This window comes from Aulonocara stuartgranti (assembly GCF_965226115.1).
Source record: "Aulonocara stuartgranti genome assembly, chromosome: 3".
Classification (NCBI taxonomy): domain Eukaryota; kingdom Metazoa; phylum Chordata; class Actinopteri; order Cichliformes; family Cichlidae; genus Aulonocara; species Aulonocara stuartgranti.
This window is the reverse complement of record NC_138941.1, coordinates 5,962,689-5,982,231: the sequence shown is the minus strand read 5'-3', so window position 1 is coordinate 5,982,231 and position 19,543 is coordinate 5,962,689. Positions and strand designations below refer to the sequence as shown.

The window sequence follows — 19,543 nt, the reverse complement described above, 5'->3', positions numbered from 1 at the left end:
GTGCCGCCAGCAGCAGGCGCACCTCGCAAACGGAGGGCGCCCTTACTCCCAGCAAATGGCTGATAGAAAACCGATCGGTGCCTACGAATTTCCCAATATGCGCTGGCATGACGTCGGGGAAGCATGGGTACGACCGATTATTTTATTTTTTTCTTGCCCGTGATGCCCCCCCCCACCACGATGCATTCTATTGGTTTGCACACTTACACACACCCAGCTGTGGTTTCCTGTTTTGCTGGACTCTGGAGAGCCCCGCCTTTAACGCTCTTCTCTCACAGAGAGCAACAGAAAACTTGGAAAAACTCCAGATTGACTGAACTCAGTTCAAAGTTACCTTGACACCTTTAGATGTGAGACGTAGTGATGGTCCGCTTGAAGCTGACGCTCCGGTGCGTGTGTCAGAAAGATCAACGCGCTGCTTCAGAAGCACCGTGTCGAGGCTTGATTCGTTTGGCCAGAGTCACGTGATCAGTGACGTCTGAAGCTTCGTTTAGAACGTACCTTTTTTTAAATCGAACTTTATTGAAACACAATGAGTATACAACATACAAACAGATGAAGTTTACAAAAGAACAGAACATGAACATACAGAACCAGGAGTAAAAAAATGATGATATGAGTAGGCGAAAAAATTCAACATATAAATATTGTTCTGAGAGGCTTTTTGTTGGTTGAGTCTGAAATTGATTGTATGTACAATTCATATCCTTATAAAAAGGCAGAAATATGGTGTTTTATTAATAAACTTACATTTATGGATATAAAATAGCTAAAAGTATTAACAAATTTTTTATAAAAAAACATTTATCATTCTTCCTGGGGAACTTAAAGAAAAGGAATAAAACATTTTCCCATCGTAAAGAAAACTCCCTTAAAATATGGACAATAACAAAACTGCTAAATTCTTCCAGAATCTCTGTGTAGAGGAACCAAAAGAGATGTGCCACAGTTTCTGGATGATCCCCACAGAAAGTTCAATTAGTATTTATGTCTCTTTTAAATGTTACCATATAGTGACTGGCTGGGTCACATTTATGAAGAATTTTATATGAGATTTCCTTCACCTTGTTCACAATTAGATATTTATGGGATCATCCAGACTGTCTTCCAGGTGATATCTGGAACATGTCGGTTCCAGTAAGATATTCTATATATGGGAGAGACATGATATCTTCTTGGAATAAACTACGTATTCTCTTATTGCTGTTACCAAGTTCCTGTGAAAAGCAGATTTTTCCCACTGCTGACTCAGCTGGATCAGGGAGAGTGACTGAGGCAGATATTGAGCTGTCAGTGTTTTTATATAACATTAAAGTCCCTGAGGGTATGGCACCAAGCACCATTGAGAATTCCCCAACACTGACGGGAAAATTATATAGTGTAAGGAATTCATTGTAAGTAAGTAGTACTCCCTCGTTAAATTTTAAAACTTAGTAGCGGCCGCCATTGTTGGCAGCTGAAATTTGGCTGGGCCGCGCTATGAATTCTGGGATATGGTGGGCCACGAAGGACACACCCGACCCATCCTTCAAACTCGGGGGAATGAAGGACGCATTTGAAGGAGTCGAGGAATCGGGACAGCCTTCGTCGCCTGGCTGTGACGTCATCGGCCTTCAAATGCGGCCTCCGGAGGATGCAGCCGACGTTTTGGGACACAGCTTGTGTATCTTTGTTGGTCATGTGACCTCCCAGGGACTACACATGGAAACGAGCAGTTTAGCTCAAATCTGGCAGGTTTCCATCGTCTGTTTTTGTCCTGATGTCCATGAACATGAACACTGTCCCTGTCAAACACGTCCAGATAATCTGATCCAGTGTTGTTCTTCTTCTGTGGTGTTTGTGATGGAGCAGCAGCTGCTGATCCTGATGTCCTCCACCAAGGGGGCAGCAAATTCAGCTGACTGTCATCATTTATTAAAAAGATGTAACAATGTGACATAATGCAATATAATAGTGTCAGTTACACATTGTGGGTTGCACTGTGGCCAGAATGGACATTACCTCCTGCCTAATGGAAGCTGTCAGCCATCCTGCAACCATGAATTAGATAAGCAGAAGTGAAGGGATTGTCAAAAACAATTTAATAATAAAATGTAATGTGATAGTTGCACTTTATTAGCTCCCCACAATCGTATGAATAATAACCATGAATGCACTGCATGCTCATAGCAAGTTCTTTAGGTTTAAAGTGAGATCCTGCTTTAAAGGGCGCTTCATCTGCTGGGAATGACATGTTTCTTCTAGTATGTAAGGCTCAGCCCATCTTACTGGGACTTACTTTTGTAGATCCACATGCTCTAAACCTGCTGCTCCATGATTGGTGCAGAAGCTTTAAGCTACTATTAACAAATAATGACCATGGACTTAGTTGTTACTACAATAACTTATCATTGAGCAACTTTTAATTTTACTTGTAAAACTATGCAAGTAGAATTGAATGGGGCACAGTGAGCTGAGCACAGGCCCACTCTGTGACACTCAGAGGTTTGTGGATATCATACTGAGAGTATTGGACACAGTGCAGCCAGCTTGCAGCCACTTTCCCACCACTTTAGCACAATGTTTACATGAGACTCAGCCACACTAATGTTCCTGGGCAGACATGTGGTGCAGCATGGCTGATGGCACTGTACCTGCAGCTGTCATGGACAAGAACCACTCAATACCTCACCCAAGCCAAGCCTGTGCTGATGTTGTGATCTGAGACCGAGACACTAACCCAGGATCATGATATGATGTTGTGAGAGTTTCACTAAGAATTAGCTCTGATTACAAGATTTCAATCTATCGTAACTCTAATTTGTATTTACTTCAGTTTGTTCATCTTGGAGCTGTGTGCAGCTGAGGACAGTCTTATTATTACCAGGTGAGGATATGTAACAGCCACAGTCTGTAGAGATGATGTCACCATGGAGTGGTGATGTCACTGGAGCTGCCAATATGTGCTCCAGCCAAAGCTACACCAGAGGGTTGTGCTGTGTAACAGGTTGGTGCAGGTGGTGTTATCTACATTTGAACATTAGGCAACAGTCTCATGAAGACACTTTCTATTGTTCACTAAAGACCAACAATAACAGAGACAAAGGGAGAGCAGCAGAACTAGTGCTAACAATTAGCACTGCTAGCCTGCCCACCAACACCAGCTAATGTTCTAAAAACGATGATCAATGATTTTGCTGTAACGGCTCCAGCTGTCTGTGTCAGGGACACGTTGGAGATGAAGTGAGTGATCCAGTGACAAAGGTTTGGAAAGCTGCAGTCAGCTGAGACTAAAGGAGTCACCTGACCGAGAGACCAAATGTTTCACTGAGAACGTCCAGATGAACAGAATCAACCTTTGGGATAATCTGTTCCACACATCCATGTTTCACTTACTGCATTATATTTCCTCATTGCTGTGCACACAGGCCTGTGGCTTATAACCAACTCCAAGTTCAGACTCAGAGGCTGCTGAAGCTGTTTTCTGGAACAGAGACGTGTTGGATATAAAACCAACTCTTCTTTATGTGTCAGCACTGAGGAAAGGAGCAGCTTCGTTTCTAAGTGTATGAAGGACTGTAGCAGTGTGTGTGTGAGCTTTATTTCACAGACAGAACCATGTCAAAAACACAACTTCAGGTAAAAACAATACAAAATCAAAGAGTCTGATCAGAAGGATTAAACAGAGGAGTGTGGGACTGTTTTTAACAGACAGCAGGTTAAGCCAGGCTGGAGGAGTAAACTGAGCCTCGGTGTGAGCAGCAGTGTGTTTGACAGGAAGCTGAGATAAACAGTCTGGAGCCCATTTAGTGCTTCATATGAAAGTGTGAGGATTTGAAAGCAAATCTAAAATCAAGCAGGAGTCAGTGTGAGAATGATTTGTGCTTTTCCTCAGTCAGATGCTGGGAGTTTCAGTTCATCCATGTTCAGCGTGCTGTGCTTTGTGTAACAGGAGAATATGACAGTATAAATCAAGTCTTCATGTCACTGAAAGCCTCCACAGTCTGCTATGGAGGTGCATCAGTTTGGATTTACAAGAAGAACATTTCTTAAACCTGCCACAAGATGGCGCTCCAACAGAAGGGATGTCCACAGTGTAACACAGACACACACATACTGTGTGAATGTGTGAGTGAATGGGCTTTCAACACAAGGCTTCTGCTGCTACCTTTAATGACATAATTAGCTAACAAGAACAAACTGTTAATTACCAGCAAAGAACGGCTCCAGATTTTAGCTGCTGACCATTTTGTGAAACGTTGATTACATCAGCTTATTGTTGATTTTTCAACCTTAATATCAGCTGCTTTAAAGGAGCCTGGTTCTCTGGCAGTAACACTTTTCTTCACTAGATGCAGTGCAGGCACAGTCTGTGTTTCTAAACTACACACTAATGTTCATTGTTGTGCAGCTAAATCCTCCCTCTGGATGGGAAGAATCCCTGTCAGGCTTCAAACACCTGGCTTGGTGTTCTGGAGCTAATGTGTCACCTGTGAGGACTCTGAGATGAACACACAGCAGACACTTCAGTTCTCCGTCTGTGTGTCCTCAGTTTCCCAGCATGCCTTGGCTGTGGTGGTGGAGGTGAATGAGGGGGAACATGCTGCTCTGTCAGCACTCAGGTTTCATACCTGGTGATCTCAGAGGACAAAGCGGCGTTACAGCAGCGCACGTTGATGAGACCTGATGCTCTGAACAGTTCAGACTTCAGCCTCACTCTGAGAAAACAAACGACTGACTGTCAGCAGCAACTACACCTGCTCCATCAGAGAGAAGAACTGAGACTGAGAGACATACAGCTGCAGGTCAAAGGTCAGAAACGCCCGCTCTTTGTACGGGTCAGGAGTTAGTACTGCAGAGGTCAGAGGTCAGCTTGCTGACAAACCATTTGAAACAGTTTGGAGCTAAAAGCACAACAGCAGAGGAAAGAAGAGACACTGCAGAGATGATGCAAAATATTGTGTTTTGTTCTCAGCTGTCAAAAAGTGTAACACACGTGTTCCAGCACAGCCTTTGTGTACTTTCACTTCTCCATACTGTCCATTGGAAATCCTGTTTGTTACTTTTTGATTTCAGTCCATGTGTCCAAAGCAAACTTCTGTCCCACACTTTCTCTGCTGACTCTTCACCGATGCTCAGATGATCTCAGATGATTTCACCAGAACTCATCAAAATTCGGGCTCCACAGAAACCCAGACGTCACTAAACAAGCGTAACAAGCAAAGTGAAAACTGGTCGTTCAGCTTTATTGACCAAAGATAAGCTCACATGTCACCTCATGACACAGACACTTATTTCCACAGCATGCACGAGGACTGACAATAAGTGTCTATAAAGCCACTTCTATCTGCCACACCTGTGCTTCTGTCATGGTTGCTCTCCTCTCACTCTGTCATTTATCCACAGTCTGCCTCCCTCTGCTCCGTCAGCTGACGTCCTCTCTACACCACCTGCTGTGTTTTATCCTGCAAAAACACATTTGAGAAGCGTTGCACCGAGTAACGGGAGGAACTGCTATAAAATCCATTTAAAGGAGGTGGTGCTGAGTGCTGTGACTGGGGTCCCACCACTGACATCACGGGTGGAGGACATGTTGGAAAACTGCTACAAAGTGCTGTGCAGCCAGCAGAGCTTACAGTCTGTCCTGTGTGTCATACAGGCTCTCACACTTAGTGTTTCTGTGACACATTGAAGAGAAGTTTGTGTTGTTCACAGTTGTGCTTGTACTGAGTGACAGCTGACATGACCTAACAGCAATAATGTGTCTGTGCTGAATGAGAAGTAACACACAATGAAGTCTTGATGCATCTCAATCATCCAGGAAAGTGAGTCTGTTGCTTCTGTTCATCTGGACGCAGCGTTTTGTGGGAGAAACGTGTCGTCATCATCAGGTGACGTCTTCAGTCTCAGCTGCAGGTTTCAGTCTTACAAACAGGACATTTGCATAAAGACTGAAAGCAGCTGCAGGAACGATGGGCTGGGAGCTCCGTTCCTTCATCTTAATTATGCAGATTCTCAGGACCATTGATCAACAACCACTGATCCATGTCCATGAGTCCCATTCACAGAGATGTGGGAATGGCTGCAGTCACAGCATGTAAGATGGAAATAAATGAGAAGTATTTAGCTGAAGTGGATTTGATTTATGTTACTTCTTTTTTAACTTGTAGTTCTACATTGGAAGATTATTGTGATATTGAAATATAAAAATAAATTCATATTCTATTATTTTCTCAAAATAAGCGTCACACTCGTGGAAGCCGGTGTAGCCGCCGAAACGCCTGCATTTATGGAGACTTTCAGCCCCAGGTAGGCCAGTTATGGATCTTGGATCCACATTATGTCAGCAGCTGTTCTCCACCATGAACGGTGTTCAAACAAACACGCTCACGCCTCACAGACGACAGCTTACAGTCCTGTAGAGATAAAGTGACTTCGTACAGCCCCGTCTTCAGTCTTGTGGAGATGATCTCGATGCTTTGGTGGATGTTACTAGCTCCTGTGCAGTATTTTGTAAAGACATGATTATACCCCGTAAGCGCGTTAAAATTTACGCTAACAATAAGCCATGGCTCACTAAAAGTGTCAAATCCTGTTTAAGGAAAAAGAGACAGGCCTTTAAAGAGGGGCTGTTACCGATTTTCAGACAGCTACCAAGGAAATGAAAATCGAGATCTTGAAAGCAAAACAGACAAAAACCTTCTTGAAAGCAAATTTGCTGCAAAAACTTTTGGGTCTGCCTGGACTTGTATGAAAACCATAGCAGGGTTTCAAAATCCCCAGAGCAGCAGTCAGGTCATTTTAGATGTTTTAATTCAGACAGAGATTTTCAAATGCTTTAAACATGTTTTCTGCTCGTTTTAGTTCTTCTGATTTCAGCGAGGATATTTGGGAACTGAAACAGAAACTGAGAGATACTCAGCACTTTATCATTGAACTCAGCGATGTTAAAAAGGCCTTTCATACAGTCAATGTGAACAAGAGCCAGGTCCTGATAATATTAGTGGCCGCCTAATTAAACCTTGTGCTGATGAACTCAGTCCTATATTTCAGGTTATTTTTAACAAATCCTTGCAAACACAACATGTGCCCTCTCTTTGCAAAGAAGCAGTCGTGGTTCCTGTCCCTAAATCTAAACGACTTCAGGCCTGTTGCCTCACTTCAGTTGTCATGAAAGTCTTTGAAAAAATCCTCAGAAATGTGATTATGAAGAGACTGAAGGTCAGCTGGATCCAATGCAGTTTGCATACAGGCCCAACAGAGGAGTGGAGGACGCACTTTTGACTTTACTAAATCTGATTCTTAAACATGTAGAGAGTAAAGGGACTTTTGCAAGACTTCTTTTCATTGATTTTTCTTCGGCTTTTAATACAACACAGCCGCATATTTTAATTAAAAGACTTTTAGAACAGTTTGAAATCAGGAAAAACCTGCTGGGCTGGATTTTAGATTTTCTAACTGACAGGTCACAAAGAGTGAGAATAAATGGGGTTCTGTCTGACCCAGTGTTCTCCTCCACAGGTTCTCCTCAAGGCTGCGTCCTATCGCCCTTATTATTCACTCTCTATACAAACATGTGTCAGGGCAGACATGAAAACAGGGTCATTATTAAATATGCAGATGACTCTGTTACTGTCAGCTTACTGAAAGAGGGTGAAACTAACCACGGCCCAGTCATTGATGACTTTGTTCAGTGGTGGGAGGAGTCTTATCTCCAGCTGAACATATCTAAAACAAAAGACATGGTTGTTGATTTTAGGAAACAACAAAATGGGCACGGAGTCACTTTAATTAAAGGTCAGAAAATAGAGCAAGTACAATCATATAAATATCTTGGGACCATAATCAATGAAAAACTGAACTTTGATCAAAATTGCAAATCAGTTTGTAAAAAGGGTCACCAGCACCTTTATTGCCTTAGGAAACTTGTTCATTTCCACATTGACCAAAAAATGTTAACTTTGTTTTCTCGTTCTTTTATTGAGTCTGTTTTATCCTTTTGTTTGGTGGCATGGTTCGGTCAGACCTCTGTCACAGAGAAAAACTCTCTGAATCAGATAGTGAGATGGTCCAGTCGTCTGATAGGTGAGCCACAGTCTTGTTTAGCCTCCCTGTACTCTGAGCAGGTACAGAGGATGGCTTTATCAATCCTTAAAAATGGTTCCCATCCTCTAAGGGGTGAATTTCAGCTTCTTCCCTCAGGACGGAGGTTTCTATTTCCGAGATGCAGGACAAAGCGTTATAAAAACAGCTTTGTCCCCGTTGCTGTCACTGAATTAAATAAGAACTGTTTTTGATTCGAAATATTAAAGTATGTGTCACAGTGAGTTTTATATATTTACTAGGTATGTGTGTTTTTAAAGGGATGTCAAATGCTGTCATTTGTCTGTAAAGCAAATTTACCTTGCCTTTGGGTATAAATAAAGTTACCTTACCTGCAGACGCTGTGCGCAGAGGTTCAGGAGCAGAAGTCCCGTTGTAAACATATCACGGCAGACCCGACGATGTTTGCATGAACGCGCTTTTTTTAAAAGTCAGGTCAAGGCTCCAAAAGCCCAAAGGCGATATAACAGTTTGTGTTTGCTACATGGATCATTGTAGTTCAGCTTTCCTTTGTTATATTTCTTTAAGAGCTCAAAATGTGTTCATTACATAAATCAAATGTAATTTTCTCTGTAGCACTTCATGGATTTCATAAGCAACACACTGTAGTTGTTCACACAAAGCATAAAGGTAAAAACAATATACACAGTGTTATCTTCATTTTAGATGTCACAAAGTATTTGCGGCTCCCAGTGTTTTCCCGAACCCTGACCCTTTGCGTGGAAACCGGGTCCAAAAGGCTCTTTGGGTGTTAAAGGTTGCTGACCCCTGCACTAGGCCCAACTGACACATATATTTGATTCCAAATACAAAAAATAATGTGTAACCTGCTGGAAGAATGTAGGAGGTTGAGACAGGATCTCAACACTTGGTGTCTGCAACAAAAGACAACAATATGTGGGCCGATCGTGGCTCAAGAGTTGGCAGCTCGTCTTGTAATCGGAAGGTTGCCGGTTCGAGCCCCGGCTTGGACCGTCTCGGTCGTTGTGTCCTTGGGCAAAAAAGCACTTTGGGGTCCTTAGGGACGAGTAAAGCGCTCTACAAATACAGGCCATGTAATGGCAGAAACATTCTCTAGTGTAAATCCTGACTAGTTCATTAACTACAGATCAGTTTCAGTGAACATTATTCACAGAGGGATCTGAGTTCCTTATGCCAGACTCTACAGAAACTGTAACACTGTACAGCTCTGCGACTCAACAATATGACAACAATGTAACACACACTAGAATCATCAAATAAAGCCCCACTAGAACTAGAACTAACTAACTAGCACTGGACACTTGCATATTAGAGATTTCTACCACCATAGGAGGCGAGATATCATCCTTGAACCAGAGCATCCAGCCCTCAATTTCGGACATAAAAAGCGACGTGGCCAGGCATGATAACACTTTGACTGAACTGCAGGACTGTGCCTCGAACCACTCTGACACCATCGCCACTCTCCAGGCCACTGTGGAGCGTTTGTCTGCGGAGGTAAAGAAGTTAGATGAGAGATGTGGAGCTCTTGAGGCACTCCAGGAGGAATAATTTAAGAACTGCAGGAATACCAGAAGGCACAGAGGGACCCAAGATGACTGAGTTGGTTCATGAAGGAAAAAATGTCCATCCCGGTTTTCCCTCCAAGGCACGAGCGATAAGCAGAGTTCTGTCCTTTCCTTCTAAGATTCCTAATTATTTAAAGTAACACTCAGGTATGCCATTCAGCGTGTTAGTACGAGCTCGGGAGCAGCTTGGGAGAACAAGAAAACAGAGACTGCTTTAGGTTGCCTTCCCAATCGACTCAAAGGTTTATTTAGTACATAACAGCTTATATAGAGGAAAAAAAGGTTCGTGTGTCAGCAAGTTCTCAGTTCAAACCGGTACAGACCAAATAAGGAAACGTCTTCCTGCCTTGTGAGCAAAGAAGTATCCTGTGTGTAGTTTATCAGTTCAGCTACAATTTATGATCATCCCAGCAAAATACACTCCTAGACATAAAATACAGAGTTCTTTCATTAGTGAATTCTGAAACAAACCACCTAGCCTTTAACGAGCCTTTTCCAGGAGATAAAGAAAAAGGGAGGATGGGAGTAAGGAAGTGGTCTCATCTCTGTGGTGTTTTCGACCTTGGGGTACCAGCTTGTGAGTCTTACACATTAATTCTTGGGTCACAGAGAAAGAGAAAAACAACTAGTAGATGGGCCTTATTGAGTAACAGTTTTCCTGTATAAAACAATATCCTGTAAATGCTAACCGTGGTATCAAAATATCACAACAGTTCTCTCCTTTTATCATGAAATGATAACATAGTATAAAGACAGAATGTAATAACATAATATAAAGACAAATCATAACTGTAACTGGTCCTTCGAGCAAGCTTAATATCAAAAATTCCGAGAGCGTATACATGGTATCACACAACAGACAATAATCATCGAAAACATGCGGCAACGGTTACAAAGGCTACAATTAGTTCCTTCCATTTTCCAAACGTGTCCTGTAGCCACTTATCTAGCCACTGACCGTGACCTGCATTGGCAATTAGTTCTATCTTCAATGCTTCAAGTTTATTCATAGCTTGTGTGAATGAACCGTTAGGGGCGGTGTTATTGGGAATGAAAGTACAGCATACATCAACGGTTACTAGACCACAGGTACCGGTCCAATTAACAGGTAAAGCTAATCTAAGGGTATTATTGCACATCCAATAAGCGTTAGGGATTGCTCTAGTTAGGCGCGTGACCATGTGTGATTTAACTAACTCCCCCCAGTCAGTATCATTTAATACACCGTCTGGGGGAACAATGATCGATTCTCTGCTCGAACTTGAACTGTGTGTGTGTTCCTCCAGATATGATACAACTTCAGCCATAGAGACAGCTAGCCATGTCTCATTACAGCGTGCACCTGGGGAGTCAGAGAAGAATGTGTAGTTATCCTTTGTATAATCTATGTGTGTGTCTGGGCCAGTTAACTTTAGTCTGAGCAGACATATCATACTAGTATTAAAATGGAGAGGGATCTGTCCTAATGGCAGTGAGGGTTTTAACCTATTCTTGGGGCGTTTCATTGGGGCGCAGGTCCCTGCGGTGTCATTAGATAACTTCAATAATTCGCCTAATGGAGTCTCAGGGTTAGTTGGTGTGTGTGTGTGTCTAAGTAGGCAGTCGAGAGGGCTCAGAGTCAACTGTAAAGTGTCTTTAAGGAGAGCATTATCTCCACCGATTTTCTCTAGTCCCTCAGTGAGGGGGAAACCGAATATGGGGTATCCTACTATTACCTGTTCTGGATTAGCCTTTGAACAGACATAACAGTTACTGTTTCCTAAATCACGAGCGGCTGTTCTGGCATTTTCATACCAGGCGTTAGCTCCTGCTCTAGAGGGTGCATAAAATGGTTTATTAGTGGCGTCTATGTTGTCATTTACTGATTTTAGGGAACGTAATGAGTGCATTAAGTAGGTGTCTTGCAAAATAGAGCATGAGGTATCGTCAGCAAAATACGACCTGCAGAAATGTGAACATGGTTGCAGTCTACAATACAAAATAGCAAAGAGAAATCCTAAGGTTAATGCGATGGATATGATAAATAACCTAAATATATAAGAAAAACAGTTCTTCAGTCGTCTTCTGGCCTGGTCCCAGGTTCGAGAGACACAGAATAAGCGTCGTATGATGACAATGGGCATTTCATTTTCTCCATTATCAGGATGAAATGAGTCTGGCTTTATCAGGTTAGACATCATGTGGTACTTTTGGCTTTCTGTTCCTGCTGGATGTTTGAGTACCTTGTTGTTGTTCAGGTGAAGCATCAAAGAGCTCTCTGAGTCTTGGCTCTTTCAGGCGTTGTGTGTTAATCAGTGATTGCGTGTGTGTATGTACATTGGATCCGGGCGCTGGCTCGCCTGAGATGTCATCTACCCGTGTGTTTATTTGCTCTGGTTCCGGGCGTTGGCCCGCCGGAGATGTCATCTGCTTGATCCGACGCCTGAGATGGTCCGATTGGGCTGGTCTTAACCCTGCTGGCATGAATCCACTGAGGTTGTCCGTCTGTGAGGATGCTGGTTCTTCGTCACTGCCAGTACAGTCTGGGGCTGGAACACGCGCGGCCTCCCAGAGTGTCCTTGGTTTTAGTGACTTCTCCAACACGCATCTCCTTGTCTCCACTGGTGGAACTGTGGAGGGGAAAGGCTGAGAGAGACAAACTTTCTGATAGTTATTATTCAGTTTTTCTACCAGGTTGTGAACATCAGTGGACAATGCAATATACATCACCTTCTACTAGCGGTGCCCCTCTGGAAGCTGACCATGGTGTTGGAAATAGTCTTATTTCAAATGGAAATAATTTGGTTACTGCAGATGGAGTCATAATGTATGAAATGGAAAATCTGGTTGTGGTAAATGCTGATGTTTCGCTTTTGAGCTACCTACATTAGTTCGCGCACATGTTAGACAGGTTGCTAATATGCTTTTTACTGCATGTGATGTTTTCTCAATTACAAATCTTGATTTTATTGCCCCTATTACCCCTCTTTGTCCGACATGACTCACACAGTGAAAATGTCGGGCAAGGACTGGCATCAGGGAATATGGGAGGGCAATCAAACCCTTAAGATTTTTATATAAGCCATCTCTGTCATCTAAGGTACAGTCATTATTCTATGCAGAGGCTTGCTCTTGTATGAATTTTAAATCAACATTTGTTTCTAAATAGTCTGGGAGTGTAACAAGTGGCAGCTGTAGGGGCACAGATAATACTTCCTGCGGCGGTGGGAGCTGCAGCCTTGGCTGTCACGTCTGCTAAGGCATTACCTGTTGCTTCGTCTGTGTCAGCTGTACTGTGTCCTTTCGTTTTTACAACTGCAACGGCCGATGGCAGCTGTATAGCCTGAAAAAGTCTTTGAACAAAATCAGAATTTAGCAATTTATTTTCCATCAGCAGATCTAAATCCTCTCTGTCTCCACAATGTGCCAAAGTCATGCACAACGCCAAATGCATAGCGGCTGTCTGTGTAAATCGTCACATGCTTATCCAAATGTAGCTCACAGGCGCGTATTAAAGCCATGAGCTCTGCTTTTTGTGCTGAGTGAAATGGTAATGAGTGAGCCTCTAGTATGATGTCAGGCAATGTCACCACTGAATAGCCACAAAGAAATGAGTTGTCACTCGGCCTTGAACAGGACCCGTCCACATAAACCGTGGCTGAGTCTGGGATAGGTGTTTGCTCTAAATCTGGACGTGGTGCTGTGGATTCCTGTATACGTGTCATGCAGTCATGATCATCAAGCCTGTCTGAGCCATCCTGTCGGTCAGAAGAACACAGCATAGGATCAATAAATGTGCTGGCGAATCAGGTGTGCTGCTCGCTTTTATAGTGAGATTTGCATATGTTGTGTAGTTATGTTTGCTAGAATGGTCGTGACCTGGTGATTGGTGTGTAGAATAGTGTCATGTGAGAGTGTGAGCTTCTCGCAGTCCCTTATCATGATAGAGCAAGCTGCTACTGCCCTCAGGCAGGCCGGCATTCCCTGAACAATTCAGGCAGCACCTTTGAGTGGCGGAGGTCAGCACTCCCTTTAATGCATTGAAAGAGGCAGTCATTTCTGTGGACCACAGTATTCGAGGAGGCTTGTCTTTTTTACAACAGTCACGCAGAATGTGGTCATGAAAAGAACAGTCTGGTATCCACTGTCTGCAATAGTTCACCATGCCCAGGAAGGACAACATTTCCTTCTGTGTAGTGGGCCGAGGGACAGAGGTCACAGCTTTGACCCTGTCTGCAGTCATGGAACGTTTTCCGTGAGACAGTGTGAATCCCAAATATTGAACAGAAGTCTGACAGTACTGCATTTTCTTTGCTGATGCTTTGTGGCCAGTCTTTTGGAGGTGCTGGAGAAGCATGTGTGTAGCAGTTTGACATAGTTTTTCACTTTCAGCACAGAGGAGGAGGTCATCCACATGTGGATCAGGGTGCAGCCCTGGAGGAGTGAAGCACCATTGAGAAAGCAGCAGAGCTGTCTATCATGCCTTGGGGCAAACGAGTCCAAGTGTACTGCTTATTTCTATGTGTGAATGCAAATAACGGCTGTGTGTCTTCATGCACAGGTACTGAGAAAAAGGAGCGGAGCATAAATCCACCACGGTAAAATGTGTATGCAATGCATGTCAATATGCTGTGAACATCTGAAACGAGAGGTGGCAGAGGAATGTTGACTGCATTAATTTGCCTTAAGTCTTGTATGAAACGCCATACGCCAGGTTTGTTAGGCTTTGGCACAGGATTGACAGGAGTGTGGGCTTTATTACTCCTGTAGTCAATAAATCTCCTATCATGACATCTAGGGCTGCGGCTTTTTCGGCAGAAATGGGATGTTGCTTGACATATACTGGCTTGTTGTGTTTTAATAGGTGTACGTGATAAAGTGTACAGTCAATAAATCCTATATCATTCTCACTTTTAGACCACAATGTCATATTCTGGTATTCAGCTGGCAACGTAAGTGCAGAAATAGTACAGTCGATAGGGTAGGTTAGATCTATGTGACGACATATTTCGTAACCTATGTCTGAGTTATGTAACAAAATCACTGTTTGACCTTAGAGAAACAAAAGTGTGGCTCCCAGTCATGGGATTACCTGGTAGTGGCGTCTGTACACGTTTTTTTGGCACAGTGTGTGACATAGAGTACCGGACAAAAAGGATGTTGAGTTCATTCTCTGCTGAGGGTCCAGCTGACACAGAGGATGTTCCTTCTCCATCATGTCGGTACATAGGGCAGAGAAAACATAAGCTGTTATCAGTGTCAGCAAACATTTCACCCTTTATGTTAAATGAAATACACAAATTCATTTTTGCTCTGGGTGTCTGCGGCTGCTGGAAAACTGAGCTAAATTTGCACCTCTAGCTTGTCCAACAGTGCATAAAGCGTTTTATGAATACTAGGATAGATTCATCAGGCTTCTGTTTACACATAGTTACTGCATTTAAGTCAATTTTGTTTATGGACATTGTTAGCAGGGATTTCTTTAGATTCTTAAAGAAATCGGTGATTTTGTCATTATTTACCCACAAAAACTCTGCAGTTGTGGATGCTTTATCATGCTTTGGATCTAATTCACCTATCTCTCTTATGAGTTGTGACTCGGTTACTCCAGGAATGCATTGAGACAATATGTACCTGTAATCCGGACCACCCAAATGGTGATATCTGGTACTTCTCTGTAGTGCAGAGACAAAGGCTGTAGGATTTTTAAGAGGATCGGGAAGCTCTTTAATAGTTGTCACTAATTCTGAGATTTTAGGGGGCTGAATACAACACTGATCTCCTATTATCATAAAGGGGTAAGTGTCATTGACGTCACTAGATTTTGGGTCTGTTTGTTTACTACCGCGAGTGTTGGCGTAAGGACCTTTGTCATCCCGGCTTTGTTTTTCCTTTTTTCCTTTTAGATAAGTCTTTATTAAAGTTCGGGTAACAGGTATTTCTTTAGCTACCTCTAAACCTCTAGCTACGATATCGTGGCGTTTCATGTGGGTGTCTATTGTGGACACTGCCTGATGCAAAAGTTTTTCTTCATAGTCGTCTAAATTGTTTTTCATAAGTTCCTCACATTCTTCTTTCAAAAGTTTTTCTCTCTTTCTATGTTCTGCTAATTCTTCCTCGCGGCGTATATATTGTTTTTCCTGATCCTGTTTAAAGAGATGGCTAAGATCCGTTGCATATGATTCAGATTTTTCGTCGCTTTCTTTTGAGCTGGTTGGATCAGAATGCTGACATTGTTTGCGTGCAGCTGCTACAGCGACTATTAATTCGGTCTCATCGTAAGGGTGTGGGGCTGTAGGCTGAACGGCTGAACATGCAAGACTAGCTTTTCCTGCGGTAGGTTTATGTTCTTTGCTAGAGCCTGCACTAGTTTTATTTGATGTTAAAGCATCTACACCTGGTTCCGGTCCCTTTTTCCATAGTGGTAACATTTGATGTATCACGTCGCGGCATTCTATCATATATTTTCTACAGGACTTTTTAAGCAGACTACTTTTCTTATCGCAAATGGTATTCAACATTTCTACTGACCTGGTTTCTGGCGATAATCGTTCGGGATAAGGCTCCAGAAATAAATTAGAATGCATTGAACTTACAGTCCGTAAGTTGTAAACAAAGTCAGTCACATAAGCACTTCCGCATGTTCTGGATACGTGATCATGGACGTCTTCACCGATTCGCGGACGTAGGTTACACGTAACCGGAAATGGGAGTTGTACTGAACCGTTATTTGAGACTTTATTTTGTATTTTATTAATTTTTGGTTTTACAGGTACTTTAGATTTTTTTATCGGACCTGTCTGTGGTCTTTGAATTATTCTGACCCATGTTCAGTGATTTCCAGAGGGGTTTACACGCTTGAAGGATTTATGTTAGTATTTTCGCTGCGGCACAGCTGAGGTCACTTTAAATTTATTGCTAGCAATTTTTTGTTTGTGTGAGCAACTCTCACTTAGCGAGCAACTTCTCGCTTAACGAGCAACTTCTCGTAAAACAACAGGCAACTTCCTGTGTCTTTCTGCTTTTAATTTACTGCTTTTAACCCTTGTATGGTAATCGGGTCTGTGAGACCCGTTTTCAGTTTTCTTTCGTTGTTTTTTTTTTTTTTTTTTTTAACAAAATTAAATTTAATTATTTACTAGCTTTCTCTGAGTGAGCAACTTCTCACTTTTTAACGTGCGTTTCAAGACAACAGGCAACTTCCTGTGTCACTTTTTGGTGAGCAACTTCTCACTTAACGAGAAATATTCAAGACAACAGGCAACTTCCTGTGTCACTTTTTGGTGAGCAACTTCTCACTTAACGAGAAATATTCAAGACAACAGGCAACTTCCTGTGTCACTTTTTCTGAGTGAGCAACTTCTCACTTTTTAACGTACGTTTCAAGACAACAGGCAACTTCCTGTGTCCACCAACACCACACAAGGGTTAATTTACTTTATTCGGGGACTGAGGAAGTCGTCAGTGTATCTCTCTGGATCACTAAGTGAAACTTCGTCAGCATATCCCGTTTTTTTATGGATCGATCACTGAGAGAGGTATAATACGGTCTTTATATAAATATGAAAGACGCATATTTACCTTCTGTCAGTCCATCCCACTTCTGACACCAAATTGAAGGAAAAAATGTCCATCCCGGTTTTCCCTCCAAGGCACGAGCGATAAGCAGAGTTCTGTCCTTTCCTTCTAAGATTCCTAATTATTTAAAGTAACACTCAGGTATGCCATTCAGCGTGTTAGTACGAGCTCGGGAGCAGCTTGGGAGAACAAGAAAACAGAGACTGCTTTAGGTTGCCTTCCCAATCGACTCAAAGGTTTATTTAGTACATAACAGCTTATATAGAGGAAAAAAAGGTTCGTGTGTCAGCAAGTTCTCAGTTCAAACCGGTACAGACCAAATAAGGAAACGTCTTCCTGCCTTGTGAGCAAAGAAGTATCCTGTGTGTAGTTTATCAGTTCAGCTACAATTTATGATCATCCCAGCAAAATACACTCCTAGACATAAAATACAGAGTTCTTTCATTAGTGAATTCTGAAACAAACCACCTAGCCTTTAACGAGCCTTTTCCAGGAGATAAAGAAAAAGGGAGGATGGGAGTAAGGAAGTGGTCTCATCTCTGTGGTGTTTTCGACCTTGGGGTACCAGCTTGTGAGTCTTACACATTAATTCTTGGGTCACAGAGAAAGAGAAAAACAACTAGTAGATGGGCCTTATTGAGTAACAGTTTTCCTGTATAAAACAATATCCTGTAAATGCTAACCGTGGTATCAAAATATCACAACAGTTCACACCTGTTGGCGGAGGCGCTATCTCTCGAGGAGAAGCCACTCATCGATCGAGCACATAGAGTGAATCGCCAGCGTCCCAAACAAAGTCATCTTCCTCATCATCTTGAGATTGCACTACTACCACATTGGTGAGGAAATTCTGCTGAAAGCTGCAGAGAACAAGAACCTGATGTATAAGGGTTTTTAAAATAAACATCCTCCCAGATTTCCCTCCCTCTGTTGGAAACGCAGAGCCGCATTTGCAAATATGAGAGGAAGACTACGTGGGATGACCGGCGTCAGGTACAGACTGCTATACCCTGCAAAGCTGTTAGTGACCCATGGTGATGTGAGGAAAAGCTTTACCGATCCCAAAGAGACCGTAGACTACGCGGAGAAGCACCTCTCCCACCCACCTTCAAATGTATTAAAAGCAAGGATATATCTATATGTCTAACGCTGACACAGCACTGTGTTTCTTCTTTTCCCTTTATATTCCATGTAAAGGTGAATATGGAGCGTTTATGGCGATTTTCTGAATCTCGGCAGATGAACTTCCCTGAAGTGTTTCCAGCTGGGCGTCGAGTGTTTGACCGACGCATGAAACGACACGTTTGTGAGTCTTTGTGAGTATTTATCACACGGCGTGCTGCGGGGAAAAGCCTGTTGTAACATTCATGTTTTAGCCCCTGACGGCTCTTTTTGGCTTTTCATCCCTAAACTCTCTGCATGCTCTTTCATGTGATTCGTTTTATTTTGAAAAGTCTCAATAGGATCTTGAGCTTTATTGTGAAAGGTTTATGTGGACAATAAAGAAGCGGACGGCGGAGAAACGCGATGGTTTTGCCGGTGTTGTTGCTAACGAGCGTCCGTAGTGTGGTTATATTAAATATAAGAGAAAGAGAGAACTTTAATACAGACACTACAGTGAGCATCACAACCATGTAACATATTTTACACCATGAAACAAACGATGTTTCATATCATCATCTCATATATATGTTATATGGAACAGGCCCAGCTCAGGCTGCCTGTGATGCAGCACAGCGCCACCCTGTGGTCATCACTGCACTGGTGACACTACAAACAACAAGTATACAGGATGGACGGTGGCCCTGAGAGCTCACACACACGGCTGCTTCTAAAACACCAGGAAACAGGAAAATGCTGTGAAAGCACAAAATAATCACAGTTCAAAGAGACAATAGTGACAGAAACAGAGGCTTCACTGGTGCTGAGGGAGAAATCCCAGAGAAGCTTCCTTCCTGCCAGTATACGAGCCCACCAACAGAGACAGGACCAGTTCATCCTCCATCACTTACTGTGGCTCACGTTGCTCTTCTGTTGCTTTGCATCACAGACGCGTCTTTACTGGCTTCTTCTTCTAATTGCACTTAGAAACATGTTGTCTTTAACCTGTCACAGCTGCCCAGATGTTGCTGCTGAGAACATGTGGAGCTGATTCATGTAGTCATGTGTCTGTGAACAGCCAATCACAGGAAGACTTTCAGAAGAAACTCAGAGGAACAGCTGAGATGTGCTGAGTGACACAAGAACTGACAACAAATGTTAAAGTTCAAATGGTGGTTTTGTTTGCAGGGACTGTGAGTGGATGGAGATCCTGGTCCTCCTCAGCTGTGAGTTCTTCCTCTGTCATGAGAACC

The 19,543-nt window shown here is 42.8% G+C and overlaps 1 protein-coding gene across 5 annotated transcripts in view; it reads right to left on the bottom strand.

Moving 5' to 3' along the window:
• LOC309702246 (uncharacterized protein) overlaps positions 1–19,543 on the bottom strand; it is a 139,708-nt gene that overhangs the window by 23,607 nt on the left and 96,558 nt on the right. For 3 of the 5 annotated variants that reach the window (XM_082526796.1, XM_082526797.1, XM_082526798.1), the window contains exon 1: positions 335–814. The exons of 1 other annotated variant lie outside the window; for it this stretch is intronic. The gene's annotated coding sequence lies outside the window, so the exon portion shown is untranslated. Of the gene's footprint in view, positions 1–334; positions 815–19,543 lie in introns of those variants that run through there. One more of the 5 variants, XR_014275411.1, reaches the window with a different exon arrangement.